Source organism: Macaca nemestrina, chromosome 6 (assembly GCF_043159975.1).
Source record: "Macaca nemestrina isolate mMacNem1 chromosome 6, mMacNem.hap1, whole genome shotgun sequence".
NCBI lineage: Eukaryota > Metazoa > Chordata > Mammalia > Primates > Cercopithecidae > Macaca > Macaca nemestrina.
This window is the reverse complement of record NC_092130.1, coordinates 138,063,441-138,082,810: the sequence shown is the minus strand read 5'-3', so window position 1 is coordinate 138,082,810 and position 19,370 is coordinate 138,063,441. Positions and strand designations below refer to the sequence as shown.

The 19,370-nt window shown below is 43.9% G+C and overlaps 2 long non-coding RNA genes across 2 annotated transcripts; both read right to left on the bottom strand.

The window, feature by feature from the left end:
• LOC139363892 (uncharacterized) lies at nucleotides 1-9,708 on the bottom strand. Its single transcript, XR_011625042.1, has 3 exons — nucleotides 9,077-9,708; nucleotides 3,245-3,532; nucleotides 1-1,496 (listed from the first exon to the last, which is right to left on the bottom strand). It is a non-coding gene; the product is annotated as an uncharacterized lncRNA (long non-coding RNA).
• Nucleotides 9,709-13,515: 3,807 nt separating this feature from the next.
• Nucleotides 13,516-16,044, bottom strand: LOC105487465 (uncharacterized). Its single transcript, XR_011625041.1, has 2 exons — nucleotides 15,483-16,044; nucleotides 13,516-15,212 (listed from the first exon to the last, which is right to left on the bottom strand). It is a non-coding gene; the product is annotated as an uncharacterized lncRNA (long non-coding RNA).
• Nucleotides 16,045-19,370: the final 3,326 nt, after the last annotated feature.

The window sequence follows — 19,370 nt, the reverse complement described above, 5'->3', positions numbered from 1 at the left end:
CTCAAATGGAAACCTTAGCATTTTACAACATTCAAGGTGTTCTCTACAGAGTAGTTAAAGGAAACTGTAATCTTGTGACAGGGTCTGCATAATTATTCTCATAATTTGGAGCAATAAGCACCAAAGAACTTTCAGCAAGAAGGTCAGAGAGCAAGATGACCTAATCATTAATGCTGAATGTACTTCAGGCTTGATATATTTTTTATTCTCCTTCTTCCATTTTCCCTGATTGACTTTATAAAGTTTATAGGAATGGTTTCACGACTGTCATTTCCATTTGGAAATTAATTTAAAGGAATAATGTTAAAACTGGTAGTTACTGATGAGAGGAATTGCAGTGGAAGTAGGAATAACAGAGGAAGGAGAATAACTAATAAAAAATGCATATAATCACATAACATATAAGGGTCTTGCAAAAAATACTATAAAAAACATCACATTAGCTCAACATATTTGCCCTTTAGGTGTGAAAATTATAACCTCCTTTTAATCTGGATAATGTAATATAGACAAAAAATAGAAAAATTACAGGCCAGAAGCAGTGGCTCATCCTTGTAATCCTAGCACTTTGGGAGGCCAAGCCGGGGCAGATCACTTAAGGTCAGGAGTTCAAGACCAGCCTGGCCAACACAGTGAAACTCCGTCTCTACTAAAAATACAAAAGTTAGCCAGCCATGGTGGCAGGCGCATGTAATCCCAGCTACTCAGGAGGCTGAGGCACAAGAATCGCTTGAACCCGGGCAGAGGTTGCAGTGAGTGGAGATTGTACCACTGCACTCCAAACTGGGAGACAAAGCAAGACTCCGTTTCAAAACAAAACAAAAAAAATTTAAGGTACAATTTTAGGTAAGGCGTAGGAGTCTTCTTTTTCAAAACCCAACCTAATTATTTCTTTACTCATCTCCCTACTTGATATGAATGCCTGATGACCTGGAACTTCAATCCAACTCCAGCATGAACTACTTTTGTGATCTTGGACTGTGGTGTAAACTCACTGAGCCTCATCTTTAAACCAAGCAATACCTCTTTGATATGCTAAAACATCAAATATAAGTGTATTTTGTCTAGGCATGCCTGACACACAGAGTTTCTAGAGGAAAGATCCTGCCCTCCAAGCCCTGGTGCAACAGTCATCACCATACCCATTCCTGGGATCCCTAACTGTACTTCCTGCTTCCTGGATATCTTTTCAAATAATGTATTATATTTTATTTCTATTATTTCATTGTGTAGCAAACACACTGTTAGGAATAAATTTGAGAATATATTTGGAAATGCAAAATGGCAAAAGACATTACATCCCTCATCCATGGTGCAACATGAGCACATGCAGCCGAGACTCCATCCACTTCTTTTTTGGATACTGATATCCTTGGTCTGAACACTGCAGTGTCTTCTGCCAGGCTCACAATCACTAATTCCCATTTAACATCTTCATTCTCAGATATATTTTTTGGAATATTTTCTTTTATGTATATTTTTATTTAAAATTTTAACTGAAAAAACAAAATTATATTATTTATGGAATAAAACATGATTATTTGACAAATGTATACATTGTAGAATGATTAAATCAATGTATATATTGTAGAATGATTAATTCAAGTTAATATATTCCTTACCTCACATACTTATATCGTAAGAACATTTAAAATCTATTAGCAATTTTCAAGTATACAATACACTGTTAATTATCATAATCACCATATTATACAATAGGTTTCGTGAACTTATTCCTCCTTTCTAACTGGAATTTTGTATCCTTTGAACAACATCTACTCAATACCTTCTACACCCCAGCACCTGGTAACCACCATTCTAATCTCTACTTCCATGTGTTTGATTTCTTCAGATTCCATACATAAGTGAGCTCATGCAGTACTTGCCCCTCTATGCCTGGCTTATTTTACTTAATATAATGTCTTCCAGGTTCATCCATGTTGTTGCAAAGAACAGGATAGCCTTCTATTTATGGTTGAATAGTATTCCCTCATGGACATCTACCACATTTTCTTTATCCCTTCATCCCTTGATGGACACCTAGGTTGATTTGGCTCTTATGAACAGTGCTACAATAAACACAGAAGTGCAGATAGCTCTTTGACATACTGATTTTACTCCCTTTGGCTATATAATCAGCAGTAGAATTACAGGATCATATGGTAGTTCTATGCTTAATCTTTTGAGGAACTTCCATATTGTTGCATATGGCTGGACTAATTTACATTCCCACCAACAATATACAAGAGTTTCCTTTTGGCCGAGTGTGGTGGCTTACGCCTGTAATCCCAACACTTTGGGAGGCTGAGGCAGGCAGATCACAAGGTCAGGAGATTAAGACCATCCTGGCTAACATGGTGAAACCCCGTCTCTACTAAAAATACAAAAAATTAGCCGGGCATGGTGGTGGGTGCCTGTAGTCCCAGCTACTTGGGAGGCTGAGGCAGGAGAATTGCTTGAACCTGGGAGCTGGAGGTTGCAGTGAGCCAAGATCGCGCCATTGCACTCCATCCTGGGCAACAAGAGTGAAACTCCATCTCAAAATAAATAAATACATAAATACATAAATGATTTTTTTCTTATTTTTTGCACATTTTATTATACTTTGCCATGCCCTAGGTTTTTGCCCCCAGTTTTCCAAGTGCAAAAGTGAATGTAACTACCTCACACCCACTGGGATGACCATTGAAAAAAACCAGAAGAATGTGGAGCACTTGGAACCTTTGTACACTGCTGGTAGGAATATAAAATGATGCAGCCATGATGGAAAACAGCATAACATTTCCTCCAAAAATTCAAAATAGAATTAGCATGAGATTCGGCAATTCTCTTGCGGGGGATATACACAAACATTTGAAAGCAGGCAGTTGAAGGTATTTATAAACCTGTGTTCATAGAAGCACTATTCACAAAAGCCAAAAAAATTAAGGCAACCCAAGTGTCCATCAATGGATGAATAAATAAACAAAATGGAGTATGTACATGCAATGGAACATTATTCAGCTTCAAAAAGAAAGAAAATTCTGATACATGCTGCAATATGGATTTACCTGGAAAACAACATGTTAAGTGAAACAAACCAGTCAAACAAGACAAATTCTGCATGGTTCACTTGTGTGAGGTATGTAGAGTAGACAAATTTATAGCGACAAAGTAGAATGACGATTTGCAAGAACTGGAGTTTGCAAGAAGCTGAAACCAGCTTCCTGGGGTCACCAGGAGAATTCCCCCAATAAGCACTCACCAACTGGCGCTGCTGCTGCTTCTCTCAGGGTTCATTCTGCAGACACCTAGAGTCCACTTCCAGGAATTCTTTGCACTTCTGGTCCCAAGGAATTCCCATTCTTGCTTTTAATGAAGACTATACATTTTCTAATGTTAGTAACATTTGCCTCTTGTTTGTCTTGATTTGACATTGCACTGGAGTGTGCAGGTTCATTTTTCCGAATTTGGGACTGGATGGAAACTCTTCGGAAACCAAGTTATTTTCCAGTATCTTACAAAGAATGGACATTATTTTTATCTTTCTTTACTAAAAAAATGAAGAAGAAAAGGCCTGGTGAGGTGGCTCATGCCTGTAGAAATGTGATGCTTCCAAAATCAAATGAGTGAAAGTTAAAACCAACATGTATATTTTCCCTGAGAAACTACAAAGATCATTTAATTATACCCAATATTACTAGGGATGTGCGCAAAATGCACTCTATTTTTACACAAGTATTTATACAATTTTGCCTCAGCAACTACAAAGATCTTTTAAATTATTATACGCAATGTTACTGAAGGTGTGGGGCAAAATACACTCTAGTTTTGACAAGCATTTTATGAATTAAGTACTATATTTTCAAGAACAATATAGGAGTATCAATTAAATTTATCATACATAATCATAATCAGAGGGTTTTTTTTTTTCTTTGAGGACTGTATCCTTTAAAGGCTTTCCCACATGGAAAGAATGGTTACAGACAAAACTTAAAGAGTGAAGACTTTCTAACAATAAGAAAACAATAATCACAATACATAGCCTTATCATGATTCAGGGCAGGATCTCCTTGCAAATGAGTATAGATACAAAATTTATACTCTATAAAAAAAAAAAATCCAAAACATTACCTTTCAAAACTCTAGGAACTTCCAAGTTGTTAATAAGGAAACTTATTATGGGACTCTATTTGATACTTCCACTTTCAAATAATTACAGAAATATTTGAAACTACTTCCCCTTGCCAATGATGAAGTATTACTCTCCAAATTTGGGGGAAGTAAAGATTTTTTTTAAATTCTTGGCACCCTCTAAACTTTCTTCTTTCTTGCCTTTCTCAGATACACTTTTTTTTTTTTCTTTTTAGACAGGGCCTCACTCTGTCACCCAGACTGGAGTGCAGTGGTGCAATCTCAGCTCACGGCAACCTACCTCCACCTCCCAGGTTCAAGTGATTCTCCTGACTCAGCCTCCCGAGTAGCTGGGATTACAGGCACACGCCACCACACCTGGCTAATTTTTATTTTTTATTTATTTTATTTTATTTATGTATTTATTTTTTTGAGACTGAGTCTCACTCTGTCGCCCAGGCTGGAGTGCAGTGCCGCGATCTCGGCTCACGGCGAGCTCCCCCTCGCGGTGTCATGCCATTCTCCTGCGTCCGCCTCCTGAGTAGCTGGGACTACAGGCGCCCGCCACCGCTCCCAGATAATTTTTTGTATTTTTAGTAAAGACGAGGTTTCACCATGTTGGCCAGGCTGCTCTTGAACTCCTGACCTCAAGTGATCCACCCACCTCGGCCTCCCAAAGTGCTGGGATTACAGGCGTGAGCCACTGCGCCCAGCCTCGGATACCTTTATTAGAAATAAAGGCCAATCAGAAATGAACCTGAAGTATTTAAGAACCATTAACGTCCCTGCTAGATGTCATTTTCATCAATTCCTCATATGTGTGAATATGCTTTAGCCAAAGACCATCAGAAACTGAATTAGAAGTTGAAGAAACTGGGTTTATTACTCCTCACCCAAGAACTTATCAGGGAGAACCATGAGCTGTCTCAAAATGAGGGTGTTAAAAGAGACATTTTAGTGGATTCAGGCTTGTGTTTGGTGATTTGAGGTATATAAAAAAATCACTGAAAAAGAACAATTACATAAAGTAATTGTAATTAATATATAATGAACATTTACATTGTGCTAGAGTGTTCTAAGATCTTTTAATAGTATATAACTCAGGAAAAAAAAGTGGACACCATGATTAGTGTAATATGCCATTCAGTTTTCTGAAAAGGAATATGAAGCATAAGATTTCAGTTTACTTCTTAAATGTTACACTTTATAGTGTATAAGTGATGGAGACCTGGTTTCCTAGGTCTTCACCACCAAGGTATACAGGTCTAGTCGCTTGGCTTTACAGCCTTTAGGTAATCATTGCCTATCTAAGCTGCCCCACTCACATTTCAACTAGTCAACTTGGTTCTGCCAACCCACCCTCCAGAACAACAATTTGTAGAGTTGGGAACTACAACACCACTTCCCAGGCACTTGTCAGAGCCCAGGAAGAACTTGGAAAGATAACAGCTTTTGGCCAAAGATAGTCCTACCAAGTATGTGCTTGGGTTGAGGAATCAAGGAATGTAAGCGGGAGGAGTACTGGCTTCTTTCCTACCCGCACTCCTTACCCAGCCACAGACCTCTGACTTAGTCTTAATCCTAAAACAAGAACAACGAACAAAACAAAAGAAACAAAAGGTATTTGATGTTTCTCTGTTATTTTATTGAGAAAGCCAACCAAATTGACAAAGAATCTTGAAGGCAAACTTTTTAAAAGAACATGGATAGACATTATTGTTATTATTATTGTTGTTGTTGTTGTTGTTGACACGGAGTCTCGCTCTGTTGCCAGGCTGGAGTGCAGTGGCAGGATCTCGGCTCACTGCAAGCTAGTCCTCCGCGTCAAGCGATTCTCCTGTCTTAACCTCCCGAGTAGCTGGGACTGCAGACGCGCACCACCACGCCCGGCTAATTTTTGTACTTTTAGTGGAGACGAGGTTTCATCATGTTGGCCAGGATGGTCTTGATCTCCTGACCTCGTGATCCACCCTCCTCGGCCTCCCAAAGGGCTGGGATTACAGGTGTGAGCCACCGCACCCGGACCGGATAGACGTTATTGTAACTGATAATTTTTTCCAAAAGGATGATCCAGTAGAAGCTCTAAAATCTCAGGTAGCCTAGTCCCCGAAATCTCTGGATAATGCAGCCCGGAGAGTGGGCAGAAGTAAACATCAATTCTTCCCCAGGAGGGAGGAGAAAGCCAAGTGCAGCATCTGCGAACGTGGCACTGCAAAGGACGTCATTCCTAAATATCCAACCCTCGGGGTTCTTCCTTTGCAGGAGTCTGTTCTTTTTGCCCGGTAGTCGAACCTAAGCAGGCAGCGTGGGGTGGAGTTGGCAAACGTCCTGCAACTCCACGACCCATGAAGAGCCGCGATGGTACCACTAGCGGTGCTAGGACCCAAAAACTAACGAAACTGCTCAGGAGAAGCGACAAGCTCGACCCACCAGCGGTGCTGCCACCGATATCAATCCTGCTTGGACGAATGAGCGGCGCTATGACTGAGAAAGTGCCAGTCCGAGGAACCAGGGGTACTGGGACATAGTGAAAGGAATTAGCCAGCTTTAGGGAGACTGTAAGGGAAGGGTCCCAGAGAACCTCCGACTGGTGTTTTGTGCAGATAAGGGAACTTGCACAGGGGACTTGCCTAAATTTGCCTGCCGCGGACTAACAGCGCGCATGCGCACTGGGGGAACAGACAAGGGCCACCCGAAATTCTCGCCTTATACAATCAAGGAACCTAGCCCCATCAGCTTTCATATAAAAGTCTTTGTATTCAACTGTGAAAGTAGCAACCGGCAACCTGCTTTGAGGACCCCTGTTTTTGATGAGACCTTTCGTTTACGCTTAATAAATTCTACTCCACTCTCTCTTCGATATCCGCGTGCCCATTTCCTCCTGATTGTGAGACAAGGACCGGGATATAGCTGAGCTTAGAAGCAGCAATCCTGCATCAATAGCATATGCCGACTCTGAACAACTAGCGGCGTATCCAGCGGCAAACTTTATTTTTGGCGCAGTTAGGTATTGCCACTAAGAAATCGCAGTCTCTGAGAAATATCGGGGGTTGGAAGGTTGTAAGGTGCTTCCACCGAGAAAGCACCTACCCAGTAAAACACGCCTGTGGCAGAAAAACCGAGCCCAAGCCCTTCCAGCGAAAGTGTTGAAAGAGCTCCTCCTTGGCCAATCACCGGGCTGAGACCGTGAGCCAGCCAGCTCGGGGAAACTGGCCGTGCTAGGAGAGAGGAAGCGTTACTACAAAGCACTTCTGAGTCTTGTGAACGAGAAGCGTTCTGGGTTTTTTTGTTTTGTTTTTGAGAAGGAGTCTCGCTTTGTCGCCCAGGCTGGAGTTCAGTGGCGCAGTCTCGGCTCGTTACAACCTCCGCCACCTGGGTTCAAGAATACTGCCTCAGCCTCCCGAGTAACTGGGATTACAGGCACCCGCCACCACGCCCAGCTAATTATTGTATTTTTAGTACAGACGGGGTTTCACCCGTTGGCGGGGCTGGTCTCGAATTCCTGATCTCGAGTGATCCACCCTCCTCGGCCTCCCAAAGTGCTAGTATTACAAGCGTGAGCCACAGCGCCCGGCCGAAACGTTCTGTTTTGTTCAACGCTTCCAATCGTGCAGCAGCGCAGAAAACACCGAGTCTCCGCTATTGGCGAAAGTGCTGATGCGGAACTGCTGGCTCGACTTGAGAGAAGAGCCGCGGAAGAGAATCCTAGACACCAGCCACCAGCTCTGCTCCCCGGCTCACCGGAGAAGGCTAGTTAGTAGGAAGCTGAGACATGATACTCAAAATCAGTAGAAGAAATTATGCCACATTTACTCTCCTGGGGAGGGCAGTGGGTAAGAAAAAATAAAATACATAACATTTAAATAAAAAATAAAATAATTAAATTTTTAAAGCAAACAGAAATGAAAATAAAATACACCAGTAACCTCGCTCCCAGAACAAGACACATAAAAAAAATTGTTTTGAGTATACAAAACATACAAATAACCCTACAAAGAAAGTGCAGTGTTGAACGACGCTATCCTACGGCTATATTTGTATTAGCACTAACTCTGTGCCTCTTGCGCCTATCCGAAATTTCCTCGGATTAAGAAGAAACAGCCGCGGCTAAACCGGTATTTGCGACACCAAAAAGTTACTGTAGACTAAACACCTCAACTTCTACATGAGTGAAAAATCACAAGCATAGCCAGGGCGAGAATCTCTACTATGAAATCAAACTTGGTATGACTAAAAGATTTCAGGCACTGCTAAAAACTTTTTAAATTACATTCTCCAGTACCCAGATTTGTACAGGACTTAAAAACCGCTCTCACGGCTGTAATGGGGGTTCCTATTACAAAACAGGAACTTGCAACGACTGCAAATACGTAGGCACGGTTAAAGCCAGCCAGCATTGTTATTACAATTAGAAATCGAAACTGGAATAAATCTCAACTTGCTACGCTAAGAAATAGCTAAATTCTGACTTGGTCAGACTAAGAAATAGGGAGTTTGAAAGCAGCCCGGGCAACATGGCGAAACCCTGTCTCTGAAAAGATTCTGGGTGTGGCGGTGGGGAGCTTGTAATTCCAGCTGCCTGAAAGACTGAGGCGGGAGAAATACTGGAGGTTGCAGCGAGCCGAGATCGCACCACTGTACTCCAGCCTGGGAGACGAAAACGGACAAACAAACCAACAAACAAAGTTAACATTCTGAATAGGTTTATCAACATAAAGACACTGCTAGCTAACATTGGCTAGCATCTCTAGATCTGCTAGAGATGTTGCCTTTCTAGATCTGCTTACCATGCTTCAGTCACCTCTATGTTGCAAGAAGTAACCTGTATGGACTGCGCTGGAGAGCTACTTTTGCCACCAGGCTTTTCTGATTGAGTTTAGGCTCTGAAAAACACCAGCTCTTCAGAGATATGGAGTAGACTTGCTTTGTTCCCCCTGGGCCTCAGTGTATTGAATTATTTTACCTGAAGTCAAAGATACGCTGCGCTGCGGCTCCAACAGGTCCAGCAGACACAGGGAGGGCAGCACTGAAAGGGCAACACTTCGTCCTGGACGTCTCAAAGTCCAGCCCCTGGTGATCCCGGCAGCCACCCGCCAGACCCTCTGAGGCCACAGCTGCCTCACTTCTCACTTGAGCCATCTTCCCAACATAAATAGCCGCTGCCTCCTCCGCCGCCGCCCTCTCCTCACACCCCCTGTGAATCTGAAGCCTGCACGCAGGAAAAAGCAGCCCCTTTTTCCTCCAACCTCCCCACCCCCAACTCTCAGGCGTAGAGTGTGCTTAGTGCGCCCCCAGCGCTGTCAGTTCTTCCGGCTCTTATTCCAATTCGGGAGCCCTCACAGGCGTCTCTCCTAACTGGACCCTAGGGACCCTGAGTCTACTGAAGCCAGGAAACCCACCCCTTGAAAACCTCCAGTGACTTCACAAGGATACCCAGCCCCTAATTGAGCAAGAGACCATTCCCTGAGGAAAGAAAGTTCTGTGGTGGCTTATAGGTTCCTCTTTCTTTTCTGGGACCTCTTTTCTCAGTTCTGCTCATTTCACTCCTCTAGTGGGAAGACCTCAACCCTCCTCTCCCTTCCTCTACCCACTGTCGAGGTACACACACACACAGACACACACACACAGACACACACACACACACACACACACAGACACACACACACACACACACACCCCTGGGGCTGCTCGATGTTTCCCTCCTCTGTCTTCCCTTGTCTTTCCTGTGCAGCAGAAGGTGGATGTTGATCATCATCCACCTTCAGTGTCCTATGCTCCCCACACAGAGGAGACAAATTGGTGAAATGGGATTGATTTTTGCCCTCTGGTGGATCAGCAGCTGTCCTGGTTTCTGCCTCACACACCAAACGATGTGCTTGACTGCTTTTTTCAGCTTGGGTTAACCTGCTGATCCATCAGCATAGCCTATTACAGATAGAATCCAGGTTATCTATGAGTGCTGGAGACAGCCACACGCCACCCTGGAAGTCCCTCACGGCTCTTCCTGGTCTTCTTTTCTCAGCCAGGAGATAGAGGAAGAGCGTCAATAGGGCTGGGAAATCAATGACTACCTGAGTTCCCTAACTTCCACATCACTTCTGGAGCCATGCCAGTTAGGGATCTCACCAGTCATTTAATGTGCCCTGGGGGAGACCATTGTAATAGCACTTGAAATCCCAGAGACAGCGAGGGTCCCACTGAAAGCACCTGGCACAGTATTCCCTGGTAGAATTTGGAATCCAGTTTTCCATTGACTGTTGTCAATTTGAAACCCAAAGAAATCAGCACATGTGCTGCTCCTCTGGAAGGTCCAGCAGACACAGGGTCAAATCCTGTAAAATAGTTGATGATGTTTATTATGAACCAAATGTGAGTGACCATTAGCCCATAAAACAGCCCTCAGGAGATCCTGAGAACATGTGCTTCAGGTAGTCAGTGCACAACCTGGTTTATATATATTTTAGGAAGTCATGAGATCAATACATTTAAGGTGTATATTGGTTCAGTCCAGAAAGGCAGCATAACTGGAAGCATGACATTTCAAGTTGGAGAGGTTCAAAAATATTATGATTGGCAATTTGTTGCAATAACTATTATCTCTAGAAAGGAACATCTGGGTTGCCATAAGGTGTTCCAGAGACAAAGGTGTCACAGATGAAGCCTCCAGGTGGAAGACTTCAGAGAGACAGATTGTAAATGTTTCTAACCAGACTTCAAGAGTCTGTTCTATCATTAATTTTAAAAGAGAGGAAAATAAAATGAGGCATGCCTGACTCCCCCTTTACAGCATGGCTTGAAACTGCTTTTTCAGGATAACTTTGGAATGCCCTTGGCTGAGAACCTCTTGGTGGCAGGGGGGCTTCAAATTTTATTTTTAATTTATAATAGCAATGAAGTAATAACCACATTGAAGTTTAGTAAATGAATGAGCCCTCATCCACTATGGTTATGTTTATATCCTGGCCTGAAAATCAATTTGTTTCCTCTTTTTATTGTTTTCTGGAATTATTCCTGGATATGAGGACTCTACCTGTCAGAGTTCACTTAGGAAAAGCAGCCCACACTGTGAAAGCCGAGCTAATGTGCTGCCACCCCACTGTAAAACCATAACCAGAATGACTGTTCATCTTTTTATTGCCTCATGTCCCACCAAGTCTGCCTACCATTGTGACCCTGTTTGTAAGGCAAATTTAGAAATGGGGGTTTTAGGAGTCCAGGCCCACAACTCAAGGGAGGAAACGAAAGGGCATAAATGTGCCTGACCACGAAGAATAAACACAGTAAAATAAAAATTAAATGTGTTTTAAAAGCTACATTTAAATTTTTTTTTTTTTTTTTTTTTTTTTTTTTTTTTTTTTTGGAACGGAGCCTTCCTCTGTTGCCCAGGCTGGAGTTCAGTGGTGGGATCTCAGCTCACTGCAACCTCCACCTCCCAGGTTGACACTGTTCTCCTGCCTCAGCCTCCCGAGTAGCTGGGACTGCAGGCGCCTGCCAACACGCCCGGCTAATTTTTTTGTCTTTTTAGTAGAGACGGAGTTTCACACTGTTAGCCAGGATGGTCTGGATCTCCCCACCTCGTGATCTGCCCGCCTCGGCCTCCCAAAGTGCTGAGATAACAGGCGTGAGCCGCCACACCCGGTTTTTTTTTTTTTTTTTTTTTTTTTTTTTTTTTTTGAGACACAGTTTTGCTATTGTTGCCCAGGCTGGACTGCAGTGGCACAATTTCGGCTCACTGCAATCACTGCCTCCCGATTCCAGCGATTCTCCTGCCTCAGCCTCCCCAGTAGCTGAGATTACAGGTATGTACCACCGTGCCTGGCTAATTTAGTAGAGATGGGTTTTCATCATGTTGGTAAGGCTGGTCTTGGACTCCTGACCTCAGGTGATCTGCCCACCTCGGCCTCCCAAAGTGCTGGGATAACAAATGACTTCTTTTAACACAAAAGTCCAATGTACTATCACTGTACTAACTACAAGAGGAGACAACAAAAAAACCATTTTATTGGATGACACTATGCCATAGGCAATGAGTTCCTCTAATTGAGCACAGGTTAAAAGTTGAGACATGACCATTTTCATCGCATCCATGAAGCTCTGTGGCTGTACTTACAATCTCAATTGGAGGAAAAAATCTAACATCTACATTTGAGGTTCATGAGTCTGAGGCCTTGTTTGATTGGCCCTCCTGTGGATATCCCCTCACCCCATTGGCCCCAAGCCTACACATCTTATTAGATTTGAGCTTAGTCCTCTGAGTGGGGTCTTGGAACCAGGAGCCTGGCTCTTGGAATATCTCCATTAATGTTTGCTGAGTTTTTAAATACATTTTTTCAAAAATAGGGATTACAGGATAGCGGTTAGGTTCTAATGAGAAAAAGGAGATCGGAAATATGAACAGGGGTTTCCAAATGCTGCTCCACTTATTTTTTAGATATCAGACTCTGCAATCCCCTTCCTACATTTATCCCTGCATGGCAATTTTTACCAAGTGCTTCCATAATATAATCCAACTTACAAATATTTATAATATTCACCTGAATTCAATATTGTGAACTTAAGAACCATATGTCTTCAATAATCCCTTAACAGCCATATGATTATAACTCAAATCCAGGAATTCTAATTCATTCTGGAAGCAGATACCTCTCAGATACACTCTGAGTATACTCAAGTCCTCTATAGTCTTACTCGAAAGGAGGCAAAAGTTATAGCTGCACTGGAAACATCTGAGCCATTCCAGATTCTTCAGCCTAGCAAGGTTAAAGTCAGACCTTGAAAACAATTGAGTTCACTGGGGTCCAGTATCTGGACTTTTTATGCCATATATTCATATATCTACTTTCCTATTTTGAAATACAAAGCAGCACCAAATTTACACAAATCTTTTATTTCCCCACCTTCAGACAGAGTCTCTCTCTGTGGACCAGGCAGGAGTGCAGTGCCACAAACAGGGCTCACTGCAGTCTCGACCTCCTAGACTTAAACAATCCTCTCACCTCAACCTCCACAGTAGCTGGCAGCAAGGTGCATGCCACCACCTTGGGTTAATTTTTTTATTTACTGTAGAGATGGGGTCTGCCCATGTTGCCCAGAGTGGTCTCAGACTCCTGAGCTCAAGCAATCCTCAACTTCAGCCTCCCAAAGAGCTGGGATTACAGACCTTAGCCGCCAGGCCCAAATTCACACAAACCTATACCCCCAGCTCAGACTCTGATGCTGCAGACCTGGATTCTTTCTTATTTGCTAAATGACTCTTTTGAAAGCCCCCAGACAATTCTAAATCCAGTCTTACTCAACCTGAAGATTCCTGATCTTGGTTAATGACAAACATATATGTATGTTTGTCATCATATATATATATATATATACACACACACACACACACACACACACACACACATGCAAAATTCACAAATTTTATCTTAGAATAAATTTTATCATTTCTTGCTTCCTTGCATCCTTGCTTCCTCTCTAACTCTAAATCTAACCAGGTGACTGAATGCTTCATGGCATATACTTATCACCCTCTACATCAGCATCCCCCCTTCCCAGGAGAAATTGCATCTTCCCTTTCACTTTCCTCAGCAAAGGATTCCTGGTAACTCCATCCAGAAAGATTCTCCTGTTGTTCTTCAGATTTGAGGAAAAGCAGATTCCTCTCACAAGGCTGCTTGTTGGTTCAAATGAGCACCATGACATTCATGAATTCCATTATACTGTTAAATCAGAATTCTGCTTTCAGAAGCCCAAATTCACAATATCCTGAAGCACCACTGATTTCCTCTTACAGGAAAGAGAGACACACACACATAATTGTTAGTCAAGAGTTTATCGGTCACCAAAATTGGGTAAACTCTTGGAACTTGTCAGTGAATACAGCCCCAAATTACTGCAGCAAATGGAACCAGGAAGAAGAAATTCTGTGGAGGAACTGTGAGGAAGAACATGTGTGGAGGTGCATTGGAGTGGTAGTCACACGGCTCCACTGTACCCTGCAGGGTCTAGTGGATCCTGAGGTTTAAATCTATCAAACATTTGTAGAGTGTTCCACAAAACAAACAAACAAAAAAACCCCACAAAACCCTGTAAGTTACAGGTAAGCTTAGGACAGGCAGGAAATTGGGAGGGTGAATCTTCAATCCCAGAGACCAATGGCAAATGGTTCATTTTTTTAGGTGAACCAGAGGCATGGTGGAGCCCTCCATTGGCACCAAGCAGAATTCTTCACTTTCTTCTCTAGATTACTTACCCTGGGACATTTTTACCTTTCACTTTCTGTCTAGACTGCTCCATGGTCTTTGTTTCCACCTGCTCTACTACAGTTATAACTGTTACCATCTTTTCTGAGTCTAAAATCAAGAACCAATACCTGACAAAGAAGTAGATTGTTAAAACCAAGAGTTTCTCTATATCAGGAAAGTATTAATATGAATTCCTGCCTCCTAATTTATTAGTTGCCCAGCTTTCTGCAACATACCAACTGACCAGAAGATTCACCTGTCCACACCACCTGAGTGTTGGAGACTTTTTCTTTCTTTCATCCCTCCCACCCCCCACCATTTTTCTGTTTTGTGTCACTTTCATATGGTTAATGATATTCTAACAAGATTTGTCATTATAGTTCTCTTAGTTTGATGAGATTTTTCTTCATGAAATTGAACAAAAATATCAGTCTTTCTTAATTCTTAATTCTTTATTGTTTTGGATGACACATCAGGAAGGGAAATAGGAAAGGCTCTACATCATTTGTCGTATGTGCTCCACAATTTGCCCTCAAGTTTGAATCCTAGGTCCTACCACCCACACGAAACTGCCATTGCCAGCCTGCTCCAATTCTACCCAATATCTAGCCATTGTCATACTGCAAAGTTCCTATGACCTCCTCTGAAGGGGCTCAATTCTGTACTTCACCTCTTCCTGACCTCCCTGGAATCCACCCCGCCTCCAACCACACTGGAATTAGAATCTGAATTCTGCAACTACCTTGATGTCAGTCTCTGTAGGGGAGCAGCCTGCAGCCTCCGATGGACTCCCATTAAGACAGGTTATTCCTTCCATCTAGGGGGTGCTGATTGCAACTTTTTTGCTAAGATGAAAAGCTGGAATCAATGAGAAGAGAGGAGTTATGGCAGGTATTTTGCTTTGCAATGGCTCCAGACTGCTATTCTATTTGATAAAGTAGCTGTAACTATGTAGGTGGGAACAGTGCAGTTTTTTTCTTTATTCTCCCATCCACAAAACCAGGAGGGAATTGGAAGGGCCTCAAACACCAGGGAATGTTTTGGCTAGCTGAAGATGGGGTAAGGAGATATTGAGGCAAATATCTTGAGAGAGGGTGAGAATTACAAGGCCAAAATGGATTTCCTTACCAGGCAGGGCATATCTCTTCCTTTGTCCTGGCATGGTCTCTACCTAGGATCCCCCAGGGAAAGGATAGTTTGGTTTGCACAGGAGCAGCAGTGGTGAAAATGGGCAATGATGAGTGTGGATGGAGATGCTCGTGGCAGCGTCTGTAGGTCTCTTTGAGAGGGCTCAACTCACAAAGTGCAGATTTTTATTAAAATATAAATGCTTGTGGAAAAGGACATTTTCCTACTGAGCAGTGGCAGTTCCGTATTTCTTCTCAGATAAAAAAAAAAAATAGGCCTCAATCTGATTGAAAATGAAGAGATGGAGGATTTGAGCACTTACAAGTACATCTGCATTGCGTTTCCCAGAAGACAGAAAGAAATCAATGATGCATTTCGAAGATCATGCTCCTAGAGACAGAGAACCACAGCTTGAGCTTTTCTCTGGGCTTAGAGAGGAGGTGTATGTCTCGCTGTCAATTCTACATCCAACGCTGGAGTCTTTCAGCCCATTTTTCTCCCTGGCTGTTTTTGAACTACTATCCCCAAATATCAAGGATATCTGACAGAGTGAACCATCAGAATAAGGAGCGATTGCCACAGAGTTCCATCCAGTAGGGGAGGGACTTGTGCGGGGCAAGCCTGATGCCTGGGTCAGGCGACACTGCGCCTTTCATTCCCCACGGAGATCTTGGACCTGGAGTTTCCAAGTTTCGAAGAGATGCGATTGTCGACGGCTCCCCTAGAATCTCTGATGGCTCTGAAGGGGGACAAAGGTCTAGGGCAGAGGGATGGTGTGGAAGGACCCAGCCACGGCCATTGGAAGAGCAGTTTTCTGCAGTGTAAAGCTGTTTGCCACCTGCACAACTTTGACTCTCTGCCAGGACGAACCACATCCGCCCCATTCACGGTCTTTATTCCAGCTCATTTCCCTCTGCGAATCACACTGGGTAGGTCGCTGGGGCCCTCGGTAATTACGGATCATGGCACAGCCAAGAAAAATACAGGTTTTCCTAAGCCTGAAGCCACTGACTTGAGCGGAGAGAGTAGGAGTAATGCCAGCAGTAGTTCTGTGTTCCGTTTTCGTTTTTATGTTCTAGTCACTAGGCCACAAGAGAATGTTCCACCCAGTGCCAGTCGATCTGTCACGGCGCCCCACCTTTCCCTGAACGGAGGGTTTGTGGCTGACATCTCCAGTTTCTCAGAGCCTGGGAGTGATCGCTGGCTGCACCGCTGATGGCGCCAAAAAGAACGGGCATTTGTCTTTGGCAACAGCGCTGGCTTTCGCCTCGTGCCCGCGCTTGAGAGGTCCTAGCGCCGCCAGATTCTCACACTAGCGGGTCCAGCGCCCAGCGCTGCTCCTCCCACCAATCATCGGTTTCTCATACTCACTTCATTGGCAGCACTGACCGGTCAGTTTTCTGGTGGCGGCGACGCTAGTTGGTCTGAATGAAACGTTTCCCTTCTCTCTCCGTGTGTCCCATTCTCCATCCCACGTCCTCCAGTGCCGGGGTCATGGTCGCAGCACCCGGCGTTCATGTTGACTCTTTTGCCAGCTGCGTGGAGCCGGCAGTCTTTCTGTCACAGCACTTGTACAGACTTTCTCGGCTGCCGAACGTCTCTTTTTTCCTCAGAGACGACGGTTTCTTGGTGACAGTGCCGTTGGCTGAGATGTAACGAATGTTCTCCTTGACAACCCCACAGGCTGGCGTCCCTCGCAGGCTCCAGACGCAGCCATGTGGCCAAGCTGAGATCTCTTGGTTGCGGCACTGCTCCTGGCTCGGTGCCTGCATTTTCTCGGTGGCTACAGCGCTCAGGTCGCCGATCTGAGGGCTTCGGAGTACTGGCCAGGCGCGGTGGCTCACGCCTGTAATCCCAGCACTTTGGGAGGCCGAGGCGGGCGGATCACGAGGTCAGGAGATCGAGACCATCCTGGCTAACAAGGTGAAACCCTGTCTCTACTAAAAATACAAAAAAATTAGCCGGATGTGGTGGCGGGCGCCTGTAGTCCCAGCTACTCGGGAGGCTGAGGCAAGAGAATGGTGGAAACCCTGGAGGCGGAGCTTGCAGTGAGCCGAGATCGCGCTACTGCACTCCAGTCTGGGTGACAGGGCAAGACTCCATCTCAAAAAAAAAAAAAAAAAAAGGGCCGGGCGCGGTGGCTCAAGCCTGTAATCCCAGCACTTTGGGAGGCCGAGACGGGCGGATCACGAGGTCAGGAGTTCGAGACCATCCTGGATAACACGGTGAAACCCCGTCTCTACTAAAAAATACAAAAAACTAGCCGGGCGAGGTGGTGGGCGCCTGTAGTCCCGGCTACTCGGGAGGCTGAGGCAGGAGAATGGCGTAAAAACCCGGGAGGCGGAGCTTGCAGTGAGCTGAGATCCGGCCACTGCACTCCACCCTGGGCGACATAGCGAGACTCCGTCTCAAAAAAAAAAAAAAAAAAAAAAAAAAAAAAAAAAAAAGAAGAAGAAGAAGAAAGAAAAAAGAAACATAAATCTGTGTACCAGCGAATGTGATTTTTTTGGGTTTACCGATGATCAGGTTACCAGTGTCTGGGAGCTCTTATACTAAGTTTGTTTTCGCAGTATCGAGTCCTGCCTTAGCTAAGCTTGTGTGTTTTTTAAACTGCCATGGAAGTCAGGAAATGTCGGCAAACGCGATTTCTGGTTATCAAGCTCCGTTTACAATAACAAGTCTGGCCGAACGCGACTTTTTCCTCTTGTGGACCAAGTCTGAATATATCAACTACAGGGATTTTTCAGTCGAAATCAAAAAGGTTTAGCCCTGACGGGTTTTTTGTGGTTGGTGCTGGTGGTGTTGTTTGTTTTTGTGTTTTTCGTAGGAAATGTAGACTTAGGTGTAACATGTACCGGTTTAGATCTGACAGAGATAGCCTAATGGTAGAATTGCATCTTTTAGCAAGGTTTGTAATTTATTCTTTGTAGGGTTGCTTCTCTGTAATTTTTGCTTATTTTTAAATTTTTTCTTTGTGTCTTTTGCTCTGAGAACGATGTTACCTATGTGTTTGCTTTCCATGTTTACTTGCATTTTAGCCTTTCGTTATTTTTTAATTTTATTTTTATTTAAATGTTATGTATTTTTTAATACTAATTTTGAGCGTCTCCGCTTCCTGCTTCTTTACTTACATTCTCTCAGGATCCAGGCAGTCGAGCTCGGTCTCAGTCTCGTTGCTGTCAGGTCCCCGGTTGTGTCTGGTGGCTCTGCTTGGTACGCAGAGCTGATGGTTTTGCATCAGCGCTTTTGCCAGTAGCGCCGACTAGCTTTTTTTCCGTTGAGGCACGGTTCTTAGCGCCCAATGTGACGTTTCCCATTCGCGGGGTCCTTATGTTCTCGGTGCTGTCATTTTATTGGTTCTCGCACCGCTAGTATCTGCTAAGAACTTCCTAAACCACGTTTTACTGTGCAGAACAGTGATTGCACCGAGCCGCTGTACGCCTAGTAATTTCATAGCACCGTTAGCCGGCGCTTTTTCTGCCACAACACATTAAAACGGGTTAAAATACTTTAAGCGGATTAAACACATTACAAGGATTAAAACACATTAAAATGTCTCAACACATTTTTTCTGACATAACACATTTAAAAAGAGTGGGTTCATTCCTCCAAACAGGCTGTTTAGGCGTGGAAGCACCGGTCTATCCCAAGAGCACGGTTTGTCTCTAGCAGCACCGTTTATGGCACCAAAACAGGTATTTGTTTGGCAACACCAGCGCTATCCGCTAGGTGCCGGCGCTTGCTGAGTCCCAGCGCCGCCAGTTTCTCTTTAGGTCCTAAGTAGCTCAGAGCCCTAGCGGACAGTTTTCAGGTGGCAGTAATGCTCATTTCCTGGAAACAGATGGTTCTTAGTCCTTGAAGCTCTGCGATCTGTAACGCTAGTTCTCT